The following is a 17,646-nucleotide window of genomic DNA, read 5'->3' on the forward strand; positions in this document are numbered from 1 at the left end:
TTGCAACTAGCTCTATAGACCAGGCTGGCCTCAAATTCACAGAGATGGCGTACTTGTTCCTTCAGAGTGCTGGGGTTAAGGGCATGGACCACTACTGCCCGGCAATAATTCTTATTTTTATTTTATGTTTTTGAGACGTGGTCTATAGCACGATGGATAGGTTCAAATTCAGGATCCTCCTGTCTCAGCCTCCTAAGTGCTGGAATTACAGGTTACATCCCTGCTAACTAATAACTTATTTTAAAAAGAGTCAACGAAGGGCTGGAGAAATCAGCAGTTAAGAGGCCCGACTGCTCTTCCAGAGGACCCAGGTTCAATTCCCAGCACCCAAATGGTGACTCACAGCTATCTGTAATTCCAGTTGTAGAGGATCTGTCTCCCTCACACAGACATACATGCACATAAAATAGAAAAAAAAAGGGGGGGTGGATAACAAGCATATGTCTGCTTCCTGAGTCCTGGGATCAAAGGCATATGTCATTACTACGTATTTTAAAGAATATTAGCCAGGCATGATGAAACACACCTTTAATCCCAGCACAAGGTAGAGGCAGGTGGATCCCTGAGTTTGACGATAGCCTGGTCTACATGGAGTTCCAAGGCAGCCTGAACTACATAGCTTATAAGATCCAGTATCAAAAAAAGAAAAAAACAGCATGCATGTAAATAATACCCAACACTAGCAACTATTATATAAATGGTAGAAGTATTTGAGGATTGAGTTCCTGTAATACCAGAACTCAAGAGGTAGAAGCAGGAGGAGGGGACCAAGAGAAAATACAGATATACAGTGACTTTTGAGGCCAGCCTGTGTTACCTAGGCTACCTGGGACATGCAAAAGATCAGACAAGACAAGGGAACTAAGAGAGTGGAGTGATGGGGATGTACTGTATGCTGTGAATATATAATATATATCTCTTACTGGTTAATGAATAAAACACTGGGTGGCCAGTAGCCTGGAAGAAGGTATAAGCAGGGCTACCAGACAAGGGGGAGAATTCTGGGGAGAAGACACAGAAGAGCTCCCAGGCAGACACGGTGTAGCTGCTGGGAAGATAGGATACTGGGCATTCTCTGGTAAGATAACATAGGTTAATAGTTAAGTGTTAACAATTAAGAGAGAGCTAGTCAATAAGAAGCCTAAGCATTTGCCAAACAGTTTATAATTAATAGAAGCCTCTCTGCATTTATTTGGGACTAACGAGTGGCGAGCCCAGGTGGGACTCAGTCTACAATGGAGTGGATGCCATCATCAGTTTTGTGAAAGATTAGGACCACTTAGATTCAGGAAGGGGTGTTGAGATTGGGTTAGTTTTGAGTCAGGCCTAATTTCCTCTGGGCCTCAGAATCTTCATTTCAAGTGGATTTTTAAAAGGATTTCTTTTAATTATTATATATACAGTATTCTATCTGCATGTTTGCCTGCACTCCAGAAGAGGGTATCAAATCTCATTACAGATGGTTGTGAGCCACCATGTGATTGCTGGGAATTGAACTCAGGACCTCTAGAAGAGCAGCCAGTGCTCTTAACCTCTGAGCCATCTCTCCAGTCCCTCAAGGGGATTATTTTTGAATAAACATTTGAAGAAATAAATTTTTAAAATGTGTGTGCTGGGCAGTGGTGGCACATGCCTTTAATCCCAACACTAAAGAGGCAGAGGCAGGCAGATCTCTGCAAATTTGAAGTCAGTTGACAGAGTGAGTTCCAGAACAGCCAAGGCTACACAGAGAAACTCTGTCTTGAAAAACAGAACAGAACAAAACAAAAAGTATGTGTGTGTATGTGTGTGTGTGTGTGTATGTGTGTATGCGCCTGCACAAATGTTTCACCTGCATGTACATATGTGTACCATACACATAACTGGTACCTGTGAAGGTCAGAAGAGGACCCCAGATGCCTTAGAGCGAGAGTTGCATCTGGTTGTAGGTGATGGGAATTGAACCCAGGTTTTTGCAAGAGCCGCAAGTGCTCTTAACTGTGAACCATCTCTCCAGCCCCTTCCTGAAGTCTCTTAAGACCTCATGCTTTGGGATTTGTGTTAAGAAAGGATCTGAGTTATTCAGCACACTATGGGAGGAATGAGAGGGCACAACTGGGGGAATGAGCTGGTAAATGCAGTCCAGAACCCAGAAACTAGGAGGAGGCAGCTGTTGCTCTCTGCTGTTTGAATAGTACAGTTAAAAAAAAAAAAAAAACTGCCATATTGTTAACTGTGGTTGTTAACTGTGGTTCTTATTTGATAACTGTTTTGTTATATATTTTGCTATGTTAAGGTTAAAACCCTTCTTTTTATTTTAGACAGAAAAAAGGAGATGATGGGAGATGTCATTCTGTAAGTATGTTTCTTTTATTGCTTAACGAATAAAGCACTGTTGGCCAATAGGAAAGCAAGATAGGCGGGACTAGGAGACAAGGAGGAGAGAGGAAGTAGCAAGGAGGAGTCAGCATGTAGAGACTGGGGAGACCAGATGCCAGCCCCATTCCCCAGTAAGATGAGACCACGTGGAAATACTTAGATTAATAGAAATTGGTTAATATTTAAGACAGAACTAGCCAATAAGAAACATTAGAAACAGGCCATCAGCTTTATATCTAATACAGGGTCTCTGTGTGTTATTTGGGGCTGGTGTGGTGGTGGGGCAAAACCAGCAGGGAAAAACCTACTCATAACATAATGGCACCTTCAACATGGCTAATAAGAACATCAACTTAAGACTTAAAAGTGTAAGAAAGGGTTTTATAAACAAAAGAACAGAGACAAGCAAGGCTTCTTGGTAACAGCATTTTTTTGGTTGTACTCTGTTTTGCTAGAGACAAGCAGAAACTTGTGCAGCTCCTTTAAGCCTTAAGACTTAGCATAAGCGGCAAAAAACCACAAGGCTTTTAAAGAGCTCTGCTAACAACTGAATGGTGTGTATGAAAGCTGGCAATGGCAGTGACCATATCTCCAAGCAGCAACATGCTGCTGGATGGCAGTGTAGACCAAGGCAGTGAGCACAGCTCTCAGTTCTAGCCGTAAAAGTACCCTCCACCATCTTAGATAGACCGAGGCTAACACAGCTGTAGCTTTCGTTTTAGAAATGTTGTTGTTTACCAGATAAAAGACTTGTGGCCAGAAATAGATAAACATGTATAATAAAGACAGATTCAGATTAAGAAAAACCTCTAAAGGTTTACAGTGTGTTTTAAAATATACATAGGCTTGGAAGAGAAAAAGAAACAGGATACAATGGTTTAAAAAAGAATAATAAAGAGAGTAGCTGGGTGTGGTGGCACATGCCTTTAATTCCAGCACTCGGGAGACAGAGGCAAGTGGATCTCTGTGATTTCAAAGTAAACCTGGTATACAGAGTTAATTCCAGGACAGACAAAGGTTACACAGAGAAACCCTCTCAAAATATGAAAAAATAGAAGTAGAACAAATAGAGTAATAAAAAGCCACATAAAGATGGAAAGCACAGAGAGAATCTGGATACTGTATGGTATTATATTGTTTTTGTATCGTTTGACTGCTGAGGAGATAGCAACAACTGTTAAAAGAAATGCTGCTGGATTAATTCAATTTATATATTTTAAAAATGCTTTGACTCCAAAATCTAAGTCTAAGGACAGGTTACTGGGGAAAAGGATTTCTATTTTTGTTTCCACAGAAAATGAAAAGCTGTGGATTCCTTCCAGACTAACATGGTTTGGTCAGGTCAAACCCCCTGAAGCAGCGTCCCTGGTTGTCCCAAAACAGTTGGGACAAGACCTCCTTGCAGACTACAGCCAAGATGTCTGTGTCTTCTTAGGATCCCCCTACCAGCAGGAAGCAGTTTGGAAAGAACAATGCCCAAATTCCCAAATATCAGTTATAAATGTTTGTTTTCATTTATATGAAGTTAGTTATAAATGGTTAATGACCACAACCAATCTCTTAAAGGTAAAAAGGGGATTATGGTATAGATATGAATAGTTTGTTTTGGAATGGATTTTCATTTATTGATACAATTTAAGGTCAATTTTGTGATATGTATATTTCTCCTCTTGTTTTGTTATTGTGTTTATATAGCTCATTTAGAAATGTAATGTATAATTTAGTACAGATTTTAGATATTTACCTATAATATTCAAAACTTTAGGTAGGTTTTACCTATAATAGTCAAAACTTATAGATAAGTTACTTAAGATTTATAGATATACAGAGATGTATTTGAGATAAATAGGCATTCTTCAAACCTTTCAAAGACCTACAGAATATGGAATTTAAAATGATTTAGGGTTTTTCTTGACAATGAGGCACAACTGCTCCTGGCAACAACACCTGCATCAGAAAGGAAGATGGACATCGAAGAAACACGTTATGGAGTTTGTTTCCAATATGGCAAGACTAGCCATTTGGACAAGATACTGCTCTTGTCTGGACTGTTTGACTTTATGCTGTATAAACTGGACACGCAGGACCCACAGGAAAGTGACTGCTGATACAAGATGGACATTGCTACAGTGTTCCTGCTTCATGGAAGAGTCTGCCAGACATCTGCAGGACACAGAGAAAAATGACTGACAAACTGCCAATACAGGTGGACAGTTTAAAGTTTCCTGCTTTACTGAGTAGTCTTCCAGTCACACTATGGCCTATAGGTTAAAGATGAAAAATTACAGAAGAACTTCGGGTGATTGACCAGGCAGTGAGTTGTCTCTGTCATTTCTAGAGCTTATATACTATCCTCCTGTGGTCTTTGATGGAGTTGAAGACAGATAGTTATGGTTATAGTTTTCCTTAGTTAGGATTAAAGATAGGTTACATACAGTACTTTAGACTCACAAAGATAGGATAGGTGATAGAATATTTTCTTTAAATCTTGCTAAATGATAATAGACTAAATATTATTAACTGTGGTTCTTATTTGATAACTGTTTTTGTTATATATTTGCTATGTTAAGGTTAAAACCCTTCTTTCTATTTAGACAGAAAAGTGGAGATGATGGGAGATGTCATTCTGTATATGTTTCTCTTATTGGTTAATGAGTAAAGCACTGTTGGCCAATAGGAAAGCAAGATAGGCAGGACTAGGAGACTAGGAGGATTCCAGAAGGAGTAGGGAGGAGATCCAAGATGGAGGACGGAGAAAGAAGAGCGCCGGGGCCCCTCTCCTGTAAGATGGGACCACGCGGGAATACTTAGATTAGTAGAAATGGGTTAATATTTAAGACAGAGCTAGCCGATAAGCACTTAGAAACAGGCCATCATCAGCTTTATATCTAATACAGGGTCTCTATGTGTTATTTGGGGCTGGTGTGGTGGTGGGGCCAGACTGGCAGGAAAAAACCTACTCATAACACTGTCATCTCAATGATACTGGGCAATAATTATCCCCATTTGGCTGATAAAAAAAATGACTTGTCAAGGTCAACAACTTGAGTCCAGGTTTGTCTGATACCTAAGCCATATATGTGAAACTTCCAGGGTGATTCCTGAGTGCACTGGTCCAATCTATTTGTTGTTGTTTCATTTTCCCTTTAATGTGGTGATGAGGACAGAACTCAGCCTCACTACAAGCTAGGCAAGTAGTCACCAGTCCCTGATTCAATCTTGAGTCCCTATCCTGTTTTCTTGGCTCTGCAGGCCAGGTCCTGCCTCACCCATTCTCTGGCTTAGTCTATTTAGTATCTGAATTGCATGCCAGATGATAAAGGGAATTCCTCTGGTCTTCCCTTATATGGGTCAGGGCCTTTGTCACAAGCCTAGGTGAAACCTGAGTGTGCCTTAGGGACCTTGGTCTCCCGAGATAAAGCTTAGAACAAGAAAGAAGTGAGAATCAAGCTTAAGGGGAGAAAGACAGGAAGTGGAGGTGGGGTTGACAATGACCCCCCTCCCATCAATCACTTTGCTCTTTCACCCTCAGTCTCTAAAGTTCTCAGCTGCTGTACCAGGGAGAGGTGACTCTTAGGGCACCTGCGGGTCAGAGAAGCAGAAGGTGGCCAGCAGCAGGAAACCAGAGGCTCATGCTGAAGCTCAAGAGTGCTCTGCTGAAAACTGGCCACCAACTGGACATTTTCTTGTTGTGGAGTTTCTTTCTAGCATGGTCCCACTGCTGCTTCAGCCCCAAATAAACACACAGAGACTTATATTAACATATAAACTGTTGGCCGATGGCTTGGGCTTCTTATTGACTAGCTCTGTCTTATTAACCCATTTCTATTATTCTATGTATTTCCATGTGGTCTTGGCTTACTGGAGAATGCCTGGACCTGTTACTCCTTGGTGTCTCTTCTCAGCCTCTTTCTGTGGCCCTCCTCAAGCCTTCTCCTGGTCTGGTAGCCCCACCTATCCTTCCTGCCTGGCTATAGGCCAAACTGTTTTTATTAATCAATCAATAAAAGAAACATGTATACAGGACATTCCCCATCATTTTTTTTTCCCAGTTTGAAAAGATGCTATCAGGGCTGAGCCCTAGAGCTAGCCACATGGTAGTTACTTTCTGCTGGGGATGCATGAGATGGCTTAAACTTATTTTGACACTTAAAAATGTTTGTGTGTGAGTGTGTGTGTGTGTGTCCACTCCTGTTGTCCAGCAGAAGATGTCAGATCTTCTGGAACTGGAGCTACAGCTTACTCCTACAGCTTACTTCTTTAATCCCAACACTCAGGAGGCAGAGGCAGGTGAATCTATGTGAGTTCAAGGCCAGCCTGATCTACAGAGCTAGTTCCAGGGCAGCCTCCAAAGCCACAGAGAAACCCTGTCTCGAGAAACCAAAATAGAAACATACCCTGAGCAAAGCCAAAGAAGCACACTTTGGCCCTACAACCAGAACCAAAGATATGCACCCTGACCCTGAAACCAGCGCCAGAAAAACACATTTTTGTCCCTGGAGTCAGAGCTAGTGAAAGAAATGCACCCTGGTCCTAAAATTAGAGCCAAAAGGCTAAAAAAGACCAGTAGGGGAAAAAACACACTTTGGCCTTGAAACCAGAGCTAAATCTGACCCTAAACCTGTATAAAAAAAACCAACCAATCCCTGAGCACCAGATCTAGCCAGTCTAAGTTCAAGGACTGAAATATGACCAATCCCTGCCCTGGAAATCTCCCTAGAGAAACTCCACCCCCTAAGAAGCCGTATATAAACCCCCAAGTCTGTTCAGCTTGTGGCTGTTCAGCCTCCCCGGCTGTCCTCTGCCACCCTGGATTGGCAGAGGGCAGCCACTCTCCTGGATTCTTCCCTCTCAATAAATCTCTTGAATGGGGTTTGGGTGAGACCTTCTTTTCCCAGAGCAGACATGACCGTGGGAAGAATGGAGCAGAGCTGGGCTGAAACACTTTTCACTGGGAAAAGTGAAATTGCTGGAGCTGAACTGTAACAACTTCTCTGGGAACCCTCTCCTGCCAGAGCAGAGCTGATACACTGACTGGGGAAGCCTTTCCCTGGAGCAGGGTTGTAAGCTGCTAAGCTTACTGTGACCTGTGGTATTCCTTGGCTCCCAAGAGCCAGAATACCTTTCCATCAGAGCTGTAACACTCGGTATTCTTTGGCTCCTGAGTGCCAGAATCCCTGTCCATCCCATCTGAGCTGTCAAAATGCTTACAGTTTTGTAGTGAGATAGTTCTGTGGCACTGGCCACGCCCATTGGGGGTGGAGCCATGGGCGGAGTGACCTGTGGAAGGAGGTCAGAGGGGGCCAGGAAAGGCGCTCTCTTGCTGGCGTGACTCGGACAGGAGAGGATCGGGTTGAATTTCCTGGTGTTCATCTGTCTAGGTTGTAAGTATTTCTCCCTGAATAAATATCTATTCGGCCTATTTGTTTATCTTGATCCTTATTTAACCGCGATACAGTTTCTCTGTGGTTTTGTAGCCTGTCCTGAAATTCACTTTGTAGACCACTTGACCTTGAACTCACAGAGATCTGCCTGCTTTGCCTTTGCCTCCCAAGTGCTGGGACTAAAGGCGTGAGCCACTACAGACTGGTTTATTTTTATTTAGTTATTTTTCCAGTGCAGGGTATTGAACCCATGACTGCACACTAAGCATGTGCTCTCACCAAGCATGTGATCTACCACTGACCTACACTCCAAGAAATATTACCTTGCAAAGCTCCAAAGTCTCCTTTTCAGATCTTGAGACATGAGGTATGATGTGACACTACCATTGGTGCGGGTGTAGTGTGGTGTGGTGTGGGACAGGGCATGAGGCTTCTGGGAACATCTTTAAAGGTCATGAGGACTTGGACGTGGACAGATGTTTGCTGTCTGCTCACCCACACCCAAGAAAAGAATTCAAACATTTGCCTTTCTTGGCCTCTAAGCAGCTGCATTCTGTCTTGACAGTATTTGAATAGACAGAAGCCTAGTTGTCAGGCTGAGAGGGCTCCTAGAAAGCCCCATTTTTGACAGACAGGAAGACCAAGGTAAGGTAAAAGGCAGGCTGAAACTACAGGTTTGGCCTTCCAATGGGTATGTTCCTTCTCTAGGTGGACTCTGAGCCTTGACAAAGCAGGAGAGTTGTCCATGTGCACCACACCTCTCCTCAGAACTGGAGACCAAATTCCTCAGTATAACAACCAAGCCTCCCACCCCTAGTTTCCTTCCCCAGCTTCATACCTCATTTGGTAACATCCTCCACTACCCTATGCATACCACTTTGTAACACAATTTCTAATTGGTCTTAATAAAAAAACCCCAGACTCAGATATAAGGGTAAATGCTGAAAATCAGAGTGCAGAGCTAAGGTGCTAGTTAGCCATCGAAGCCAGGCAGTCATGGCGCACACTTTTAGTCTCAGCACTCTGGAGGCAGAGGCAGACAGATCTCTGTGAGTTCAAGGCTAGCCACCCGTCAATCAGTCTAAATGAGAAACAGAGCCAAGTGATGGTGGCTCATACCTTTAATCCCAGCACTGGTGGAGACAGGAAGTGACATGACTAGGTGGAGAGAGGAATATAAGGCCGGAGGAGACAGGTGTGAGTCTTTCTAGAGACAAGAGTGCCCTTTTGGTCTGAGGATTTGGTAGAAGGAAGAGCTAGTGACTGGCTGCTTTGCTTCTCTGATCATTCAGCTTTCACCCCTATATCTGACTCTGGATTTTTATTATTAAGACTAATTAGAATTTGCGCTACAACATTTTCTAGCTAACCCTCACCCATACCTGCTTACTGGCTTACTCTTTATGATTTGCTCAGTCTGCTTCCTCAGCCTGCCCTCTCTTATCAACCACTAATTAAGAAAATGCCTTACAGCCGGATCTTTCTGTTTGTTTTTCTGAGACAGGGTTTTTCCGTGTAGCCTTGGCTGTCCTGGAACTCACTCTGTAGATCAAGGTGGCCTAAAACTCAGAGATTTGCTTGTCTCTGCCTCCTGAATGATGGGATTAAAGGCATGCGCCACCACCCCATTTTCAGCCAGATCTTATGGAGGCATTTTCTTAATTGATGTTCTCTCCTTGTAGGTTCTCTTCTTCTGTCAAGTTGACATAAGATTAGCCAGCACAATAGTGAAACAGGAAACAACAGCCTAGCCTTCATAGGGATTGAGGATAGTATGACAATAATCAAACACAAAATGTCAGAAGCAACAAAGGTGAGAATTTCATGGAAGGGTCTGGAAAATAGAATTATCAAGATTACTTTTTTTGCAACTGTACCTGGAATATTAAAAGACATATAAGACAAGATAGCAGAAATGTCGGAACTGACAAATACAGTATTAGAAGAGAAGAGCCCAATGGGCAGGGTTAAAAGATTGGACACAACTAAGTGAAAGGGAGATCATAGGACGTATATGTTTCTCAAGTACCAGCTGTGTGCCTGTTACTGGTATTCATTTAGGCCTTGGGAATACAGCAGTGAACAAAAAGACATGATCTCTACTGATGTTCAAATGGGGGAAGACAAAAAAAGATTGCCAATTTCATGCCAAGCCTGCACAGCCTGGGACCGAGAATCTGCAGAGGGTGTCAGAATTAACAACACAGGACTCTTGCTTGATGTTAAGGCTCTTTTTTTATTTTGCTCTGGGGCTGGCTTTTATACCCTGGCACCACATGGAAGAGGAGGAAGCAGAGGAGGGCAGTTAGTCATCTCAGGTTTCAAGGAATGGTCAGGGTGTTCTCAGGGACCCATCCCAGTGTTCTGGAAACCAAAGGAATATTTTGCCTTAGAAAGCATGTTTTTCTCTGCAGTTACAGCTGCCTGCCCTGAGGGCAGCAAGGGGAAGTGAATTCTTAGCCAAGGTCTTAATTCCCACAATTCCCCCTTTTTTATTTTCTATGAGGGACCCCTGTCTTAGGTCATGTAGGGTGTGCCATCCCTTACCTGTCCGCGGGGGACCTGGCCATCCCTGTCTTAGGCGGGAGGTTTCCCTACAAGTTGCATGTCATAGGTGATCCTCATTTCTGCAGCATCTGTAACCAGACCTCATGACTGCTGGGAGAGCCATGGGCCAGACTGAGTAACACTTGTCTATATAACTGTTCCTTTGTGAAAAGGTCTGAAAGATCTTGTATAGCACAAGAATCCCTGCCCCAGGTGCTACCAGTCCCAAGACCCCTAGAGAAAATGTACCACCCCAACGCTGTATCCATCCTCTGATCTGGGCCATGTCATTCCACCAGCCCTCTGCTGAAACAGGAGCAACTTGAGTCTTATTGACCTCTACTATCTGGTGAGCCAAAACATTGGTAAAGTTTACAAAAGAATTCCAAGGCCCCACCAAGTACTCATTGAGGCAGTTGACCTCTACAGAGACATTTTTCATTTCAAATAAGGTGACACAAGAGGAATGACAAAGTGTGAGCAGGAGGCCTGCTGTACCAACCACAATACACCAACTTGTTCCTGAAGTAAGGCAGTTTGCTGATTTAAGTTAAGGAGTCCAAACTGATTATGAGCATTCAGAGAATTTGTGTAGTCAGAGCTTTACTGACTCTGCCTGCCAGCTGATTGACAGTCTCTGTGTTGGTGGTGGATTGAGCGACAGTAATCTCTGCAACATCAGCAGCAGTCTCCAACACGGCATTGGCAGTAATGATGGCAGCAGTAATGCCAAAGTCCCTTCTTAGGTGGTAGAGGGTAATCTCTTCTCCCCCATGTTGGTCTTCCACCACTATGGGGACGAGGGCAAGAACCCAAATTTCAGGGCCCAATGGTGCCCACCGCAGATAGCAGGGGCATAGTCCGGGTCTCTTAGGACCGGTGATATTATTTTGAAGATATTCCCTACGGAAATGTCCCTCCTTCCCACAGCCAAAACATGTCCTTGTTCCTGCCCCCTGGCTGGATTTTCCCTTTTCCTTTGGGGGTCTAATAGCAGCAGCCAATATTTGCCCCTGGATGAAGTTGCCATCAATGTCCCTGCAAATGAGAATGTAATTATTTAGACTTTTATTATGGTGAGAGCAAAAGGCCTCCTTACAATATTTGTTAGCATTTTTAAAGGCCATCTATTTGATCACAGGCATTGCAGGACTGAATCCTCCAAAAATTCTCTCTGACACCTGGGTAAGATGATCTACAAACTCATGGAAGGGTTCAGAAGCCCCTTGAATAATTTTGGACAATTGGTCCCCCCCCCCACACTTTAGTAGCAGCGCCTTCCAGGCTCCAAGAGCCGCCATGGCTACCTGGGCATAAACAGTAATATCATATTGTATCTGTTGCTGGATGGTGGCATATTGGCTGCTCCTTGTGAGCATGTCAAGATTTCTCTGGGGTTATCCTGCCTGTGCATTTCTCTGGGTTATTTAGGAACATATCTCTTGAAATTCTCCTTGACAAATCAAGTAATCCTCCTCAGAAAGAGGCTCATGACAAAGCTGTTGCCAATTGCTGGATTTCAGATTGAAAACCATAAAGGACTCCTCCAAAGACACAGTGAAAGTAGCCTGGGACCCATAATTCAGGGTGACCTCCTTAAGTTGTTTTATGTCTTTAAAACTAAGAGGATGGTGACGGCGGATAACCTGCCCAGGGTTGTTTGGGTCTGGGATTTCCATAACTGGAGCTACTGTCGGGCAGCATCGGATTCCCCCTTTCTGTCCTTCTTTGGGACCTGCGGGATAAGAGGGACTTCCCTGTTCTGAGTATGGAGGGGGACTCTTTGCCCTTTCTGTCTGATCTCTGATTCTGGCCTTTCTCAATTCCTTTTTAAGAGCCGTGATCTCGGCGAGCAATTGTTCTTCCTCCAACTCTGAGTCAGGATCTGAATTACTTTCATTTTCTATATCTGACAAGGAGGGATATAGGCGACTTTCAGGAGGGCGTCTCTCCACTCCAGGTCCTTATGAAAGGCCCTGTTCTCCCCCGAAGACAGGGTCTTTTTCTGATCTGCACGGGTACCCTGTGGCTTTTTGGATGTTTTTGGGCTCGTCTTCTTCACTTTTCGACTCAGAGCATAATGACTGCCGTCTCCGTCTTTTGTATCTTTTAAAACCTCTTTACTAGTTTGTGCCACCTGTTGCGGGCGGACCTTGTTTGTTAGAAGTGCATCCTTTACCAGTCTCCATAAAGAAAAGGTGGAGAAGAGCAGACTCTCAAGTCCCTCTTTCTCCAACAGTTTTTGCAGGTTGCGCTGGACCTCTTCCTAGTCGGGCACATTTAAGCCTCCACCCGTTATGAACCAAGGACTAGCCTGTTGAATGGATTTTAAAAAGCCTCAGGAGTTTTTGTCTTTACTGCAGTTTCCTGTTCCTCTAGGAGTTCCTTTAATTGAAATTTTAATTTGACCTTTCCGGGTGAATTACCCATCTTTCTTTCACTATCTACCTCAATATGTCCTGGCCAGCACAAGGGACGACCCCATCCACTTACCTCACTTTCAGGTCTCGGTGGGACCTCCAATTGCTATGCCTGCACGGCCTGGGACTGAGAATCTGCAGAGGGTGTCAAGATTAACAACACAGGACTCTTGCTTGATGTTAAGAAGGCTCTGTATTTTGCTCCAGGGGCTGGCTTTTATACCCTGGCATGAAGAGGAGGAAGTAGAGGAGGGCAGCTAGTCATCTCAGGTTTCAAGGAATGGTCAGGGCATTCTCAGGGGCTCGTCCCAGTGTTCCAGAAACCAAAGGAATATTTTGCCTTAGAAAACATGTTTTTTCTCTGCAGTTACAGCTGCCTGCCCTGAGGGCAGCAGGAGGAAGTGAATTCTTAGCTAAGGTATTAATTCCCACAATATCAGGTTTCAAGAAATACTGAAAATGTGAGAATAGAGAAATGGAGAAAGTGCATCCAGATAAGTGGTCAGGACTGGACCCTGGGAGGAACTGTTGATGTTCAGGCTTGGAAGGGACATGGAGACCCACAGCACCTCAGGTTGCTACCCCATCCTAATTGGAACCTGGGAGGAACTGTTGATGTTCAGGCTTGGAAGGGACATGGAGACCCACAGCACCTCAGGTTGCTACCCCATCCTAATTGCACACTATTCTCTCTCACAGTTTGGGGGACAAGAACGGGGACTGGAGGGATGAGATGGGGGAGGAGGGGAATACCTCTCCTGTGTGTCACAGACTGGGGTTTGCGGGGCCATAATCTGAACCAGCCCATCAGCCCCGTCCATTCCTGAGTCAGGGCATATGGATGAGGGAAAGGCTAGCTATAGACGATTAAAAAAAAGTCCGAGACATAAGATAGTGTCAGGAGGGCATCTTCAGTCCATGCTGAATGTACCCCAGTTTATTCATCCTCTCACTTAAGTAATCAACCAAAAGTGGGGACAATGACAGAAGACTTCTATTATTATGTATAAAGGGCAAATGGCAGTTAGTTCCCTTAATCCTAAAGACTCCATTATTCCTTTGACTTCAGGTGTAAACCCCTTAGGCCTGCCAATTGTTATTTGGATAGGAGTCATTCACCACCAAGGCCAGACACCCTGTAGCTGTTAGGCTAATGTCTTAAGGACAATAGGAGTGATTTGAGCTCTCTGAACTGGTGGCAAGATGGAACACCCCTGCCCCTCTCCTCCTTACACAAACCTTCTTTGAGGCAGGGGTCTCACTGTGTAGCCCAGGCTGCCCCTAAACGTGTGATCCTTCCAAGCTCTTCCTCAGCCCTTTGAGTGCTGGGATTACAGGAATGTGACATTATGCTACTGAGGACAGCTGCAGAGTGTTCTTTAACACAAGGCCCACATAGAACAAGTACTCACTATGTACCTAGTTCCAAAGCAGGGGAGCAACGTTGCATCACACATTATAGTGTGATTATGTGATCAGCCCAGAGATTCGAATTTTCATGGAGAAGGGTATGATTTAATAGTACTATGGAGCACTCAAAGGAAATCTTTTTTTGTTGTTGCTGCCCTGTTTTTTGAGGCAGGACACGATCTCACTCTGGTAGTCTACACTAGCCTGGAACTCATAGTGTGGCCCAAGCTGTCCTCAAATATCTATTAAGGTACCATCCATCCATCCATCCATCCATCCATCCCTCCCTCCCCTCACTTACTCTTCCAATCTGTTGGTACTTAATACAGCTTGGGCAAGATGAATGAGAAAAGGACTCTTCCCTTGAGGACTTCATAGGACACTGCCTGGTAAGGGGGAGTGACAGGGGGTGGGGAGTCACTGTAGTTCACAAAACTGAATGGGAAGGTCATCATGGCATCAGGCTTTAAAGTAGAGTATATGTCTGCTTAAGGGGAAGGAGTGTAAGAATGGAAAAATACAGCCTAACTCTCCACTGACCACAGGAAGCTACAAGTTTAAACCTTAAATTCCAGACCCTGCCCTCAGCCAGAAAATAGGCAAAAGGTCACATTCTTTGCAGTTTACGGCAGGACCCGCGCAAAGGCGGACCTCCTGGGCTATAGGAAACTGATTGGTCTATGGGACTCAGGCTTGGATGGTTTAAATTAATTGGTCCGCACTGCTCGGGCTCTGGATGCTATGAGATGATTGGTTTACGATGTGCAGGCTTTGTTGTAATCCTATAAAAACTGCCTTAATTCTGCCCTTGTGGTCCTCAGTCCTCTACCCCTGTGTGGTGCATGACTGTGGACCCCAGTGCACTTGGAATATAAAAGACCTCATGTTTTTACATCAAGACTGCTTCTTGTGAGTGATTTGGGGGGGGCACCTTTCCTGAGTGGGAACGTGAAGGTCCGTGCTCTGTGGGTCTTTCAGGACAAAGACCTGAGCTGGTTTTCTGAAGGAGGAACATCTGAGCTGGCTCTTGAAGGAGAGGGATTCTAGAGGAGCAACGGAAGGGAAGGTGTCCCAGAAGAAGCCCAGCACTTGGGAAGGAGCCTACTGCTTGGAAGTGGAGGAAGGTAGAGGGCATGACAGAGACCATAAAGGCTTCAAGCACTCTGATAAGCTGGGGGTGACAGTTCTTCAAATCAAAGGAGGGATGGAGCTAAGTGAGTCCTCAGGGACTCCACAGGCTTGGGAGTCTCCCTTTCTCTGCCCACTTCTTCCTGAGCTGCTAGTGCCCAGGACATTCCTGACCACAAAGGAGCCAGCCCTGACAAGCGTCTCTCATTAAATGACAGAAAAGTCAAATAGATTCTGTTCATTCACAAATAGAAACTCAGCCAGTGGTGGTGGCAGCACTCAGGAGGCAGAGGTGGGTGGATCTCTGAGTTTGAGGCCAGCCTGATCTACAGAGTGCGTTCCAGGACAGCCAGGGCTACACAGAGATCCTGTGTTGGAAAGAATAGAAACCCTGACTGTGGATGAGACAGGGAGGCAGTTAGTGGAGCAGGGAAGGCCCATCCTGGAAGAGGGAGTCCGCAGGAGTGTGGGAGTTATGCAGATGGGTCTCCAAGGTCTCCCAGCACTTAAGGCTTATCTGAAGCTGGGGACCTTTGTAAGGTGTATGGTTTTTTCCGCCTGCCACCGAGTCTTGTCCCGCCACCACGCCAGCCACAAATAACACGCAGAGACTCTGTATTTGATATTATGCTGTTGGCCAGTTACTAGTTTCTTATCGGCTAGCTCTGTCTTAATTATTAACCCATTTCTATGTATTTCCACGTGGTCTTACTAGCGAGAGGTGGCTGGCGGTTCTATTCTCTCCAGATTCTCCATCTTGACTCCTTCTTACTACTTCCTATTTCCTCCTTGTCTCCTAGTCCCTCCTATCTTCCTTTCCTATTGGCCAACAGTGCTTTATTCATTAAGCAGTATGAGAAACATATACAGAATGACATCTCCCATCATCTCCTCTTTTCTGTCTAAATAAAAAGAAGGGTTTTAACCTTATCATAGCAAAATAGACCTCAGATTCCCAGGGTCTCTTAGATGGTACACTGAATGACAAGGGCTGCGAATTGACTCTGAGCAGAGCTTAGTGGTTCTCACCCTTCCTAACGCTACAGTTCCTCATGCTTTGGTGACCCCCAACCATGAAATTATTTTGTTGCTACTTCATAACTGTAACTTTGCTACTGTTATGCATCATAATGTAAATATCTGACATGCAGGATATCTAGCATTTGACCCCAACAGGGTTGCAACCAATATGGCTGTCCTGGGACTCAGTCTGTAGTTGAGTCAGTCTGTCTCTGCCTCCAGAGTTCTTGGATTAAAGGCATGGGCCACCACTGTCTGGCAGGAAATATTTTTGAAAACATCTGTACAGGTGTTTTCATAAGTACTTTGCATTAACCTTAACCATCCAAGTGACCCTGTCTGGTAGGCATTATCTTCATTTTACAATCAAAGGAAATGAGATGTAAATGTGTCCAAGGTCACACCTTCGCCTGGTGAGGACAAAGTGTGGGGTCCTAACTAAATTGTCTCTAGTTACTTTCACGACGTGAGTCTAATTTTATTTTTTATTTAGCGATTTTGTTTTATTTATTATTTATTTATTTATTTATTTATTTAGAGATAGGGTTTCACTGTATGTATAGCCCTAGCTGTATTAGAACTCACTCTGTAAACCAGGCTGGCCTTGACCTTAGAGATCTGCTTGCTTCTGTGCAAGGTCTGAAGACGTGTGCCACCACTCCCTGGCTTTAGTAACTTATTTTGTGTGTGCATATGGGTAGTGTCTGCATGGGAGTCAGACAACAGCCCCCATAGTCATTTTCTCCAGCTATGTGTGTTGTTCTTTTGCTGCGCAGCTAATGCCTAAGAAACACAAACATGAGACTCAGCGCCCACGTGGAGTTTATTGAGAGAGGCAGAGAGAGAGCAGAGAGAGGCAAAGAGAGAGAAGCACTTGGCATGCTTGCTTTAAAAGAGGCTTGCGCATGCGTAACTGAGTCCTCTGGCCGCCAGGTAAAGCTGACTTAGGGATGACAAGGCCATGAGCGTCCAGCCCATCCTTGGGGCAGGGGTCAGCTGGCTGCTAGTTCCTAACAATGTGTGCCCCAGTGATAGAACTCAGGTCATCAGGCTTGCCGGTAAGCGCCTATCTATGAGGCTCAAGGAGTGAAATTTATTTACAAACTGGGAGTTGGGTATGTTACCCAATTCTTCAGCATAGGAACTAGAATCGGAACTTTCCTTCATGGCATCGTCTTAAGTTAGAGGAGAAACTGAGATTTAAATATTTATTGAATAAACTGCATCAGTCCAATTCATCTTTTCATGATCAGATGGGGAAACAAAGGAAACGTTATTTCCCAAGATTAATTTAGCTCAATCTTGACACTGTGATCGTCACATCTTCAGAACCACAGGTTCATTCCCAGCAGCCAAGTCTTGGCCTTTCAAAAGCTCGC

The sequence above is a fragment of the Phodopus roborovskii genome, unplaced genomic scaffold (genome assembly GCF_943737965.1).
Source record: "Phodopus roborovskii unplaced genomic scaffold, PHOROB, whole genome shotgun sequence".
In the NCBI taxonomy this organism is placed as follows: domain Eukaryota; kingdom Metazoa; phylum Chordata; class Mammalia; order Rodentia; family Cricetidae; genus Phodopus; species Phodopus roborovskii.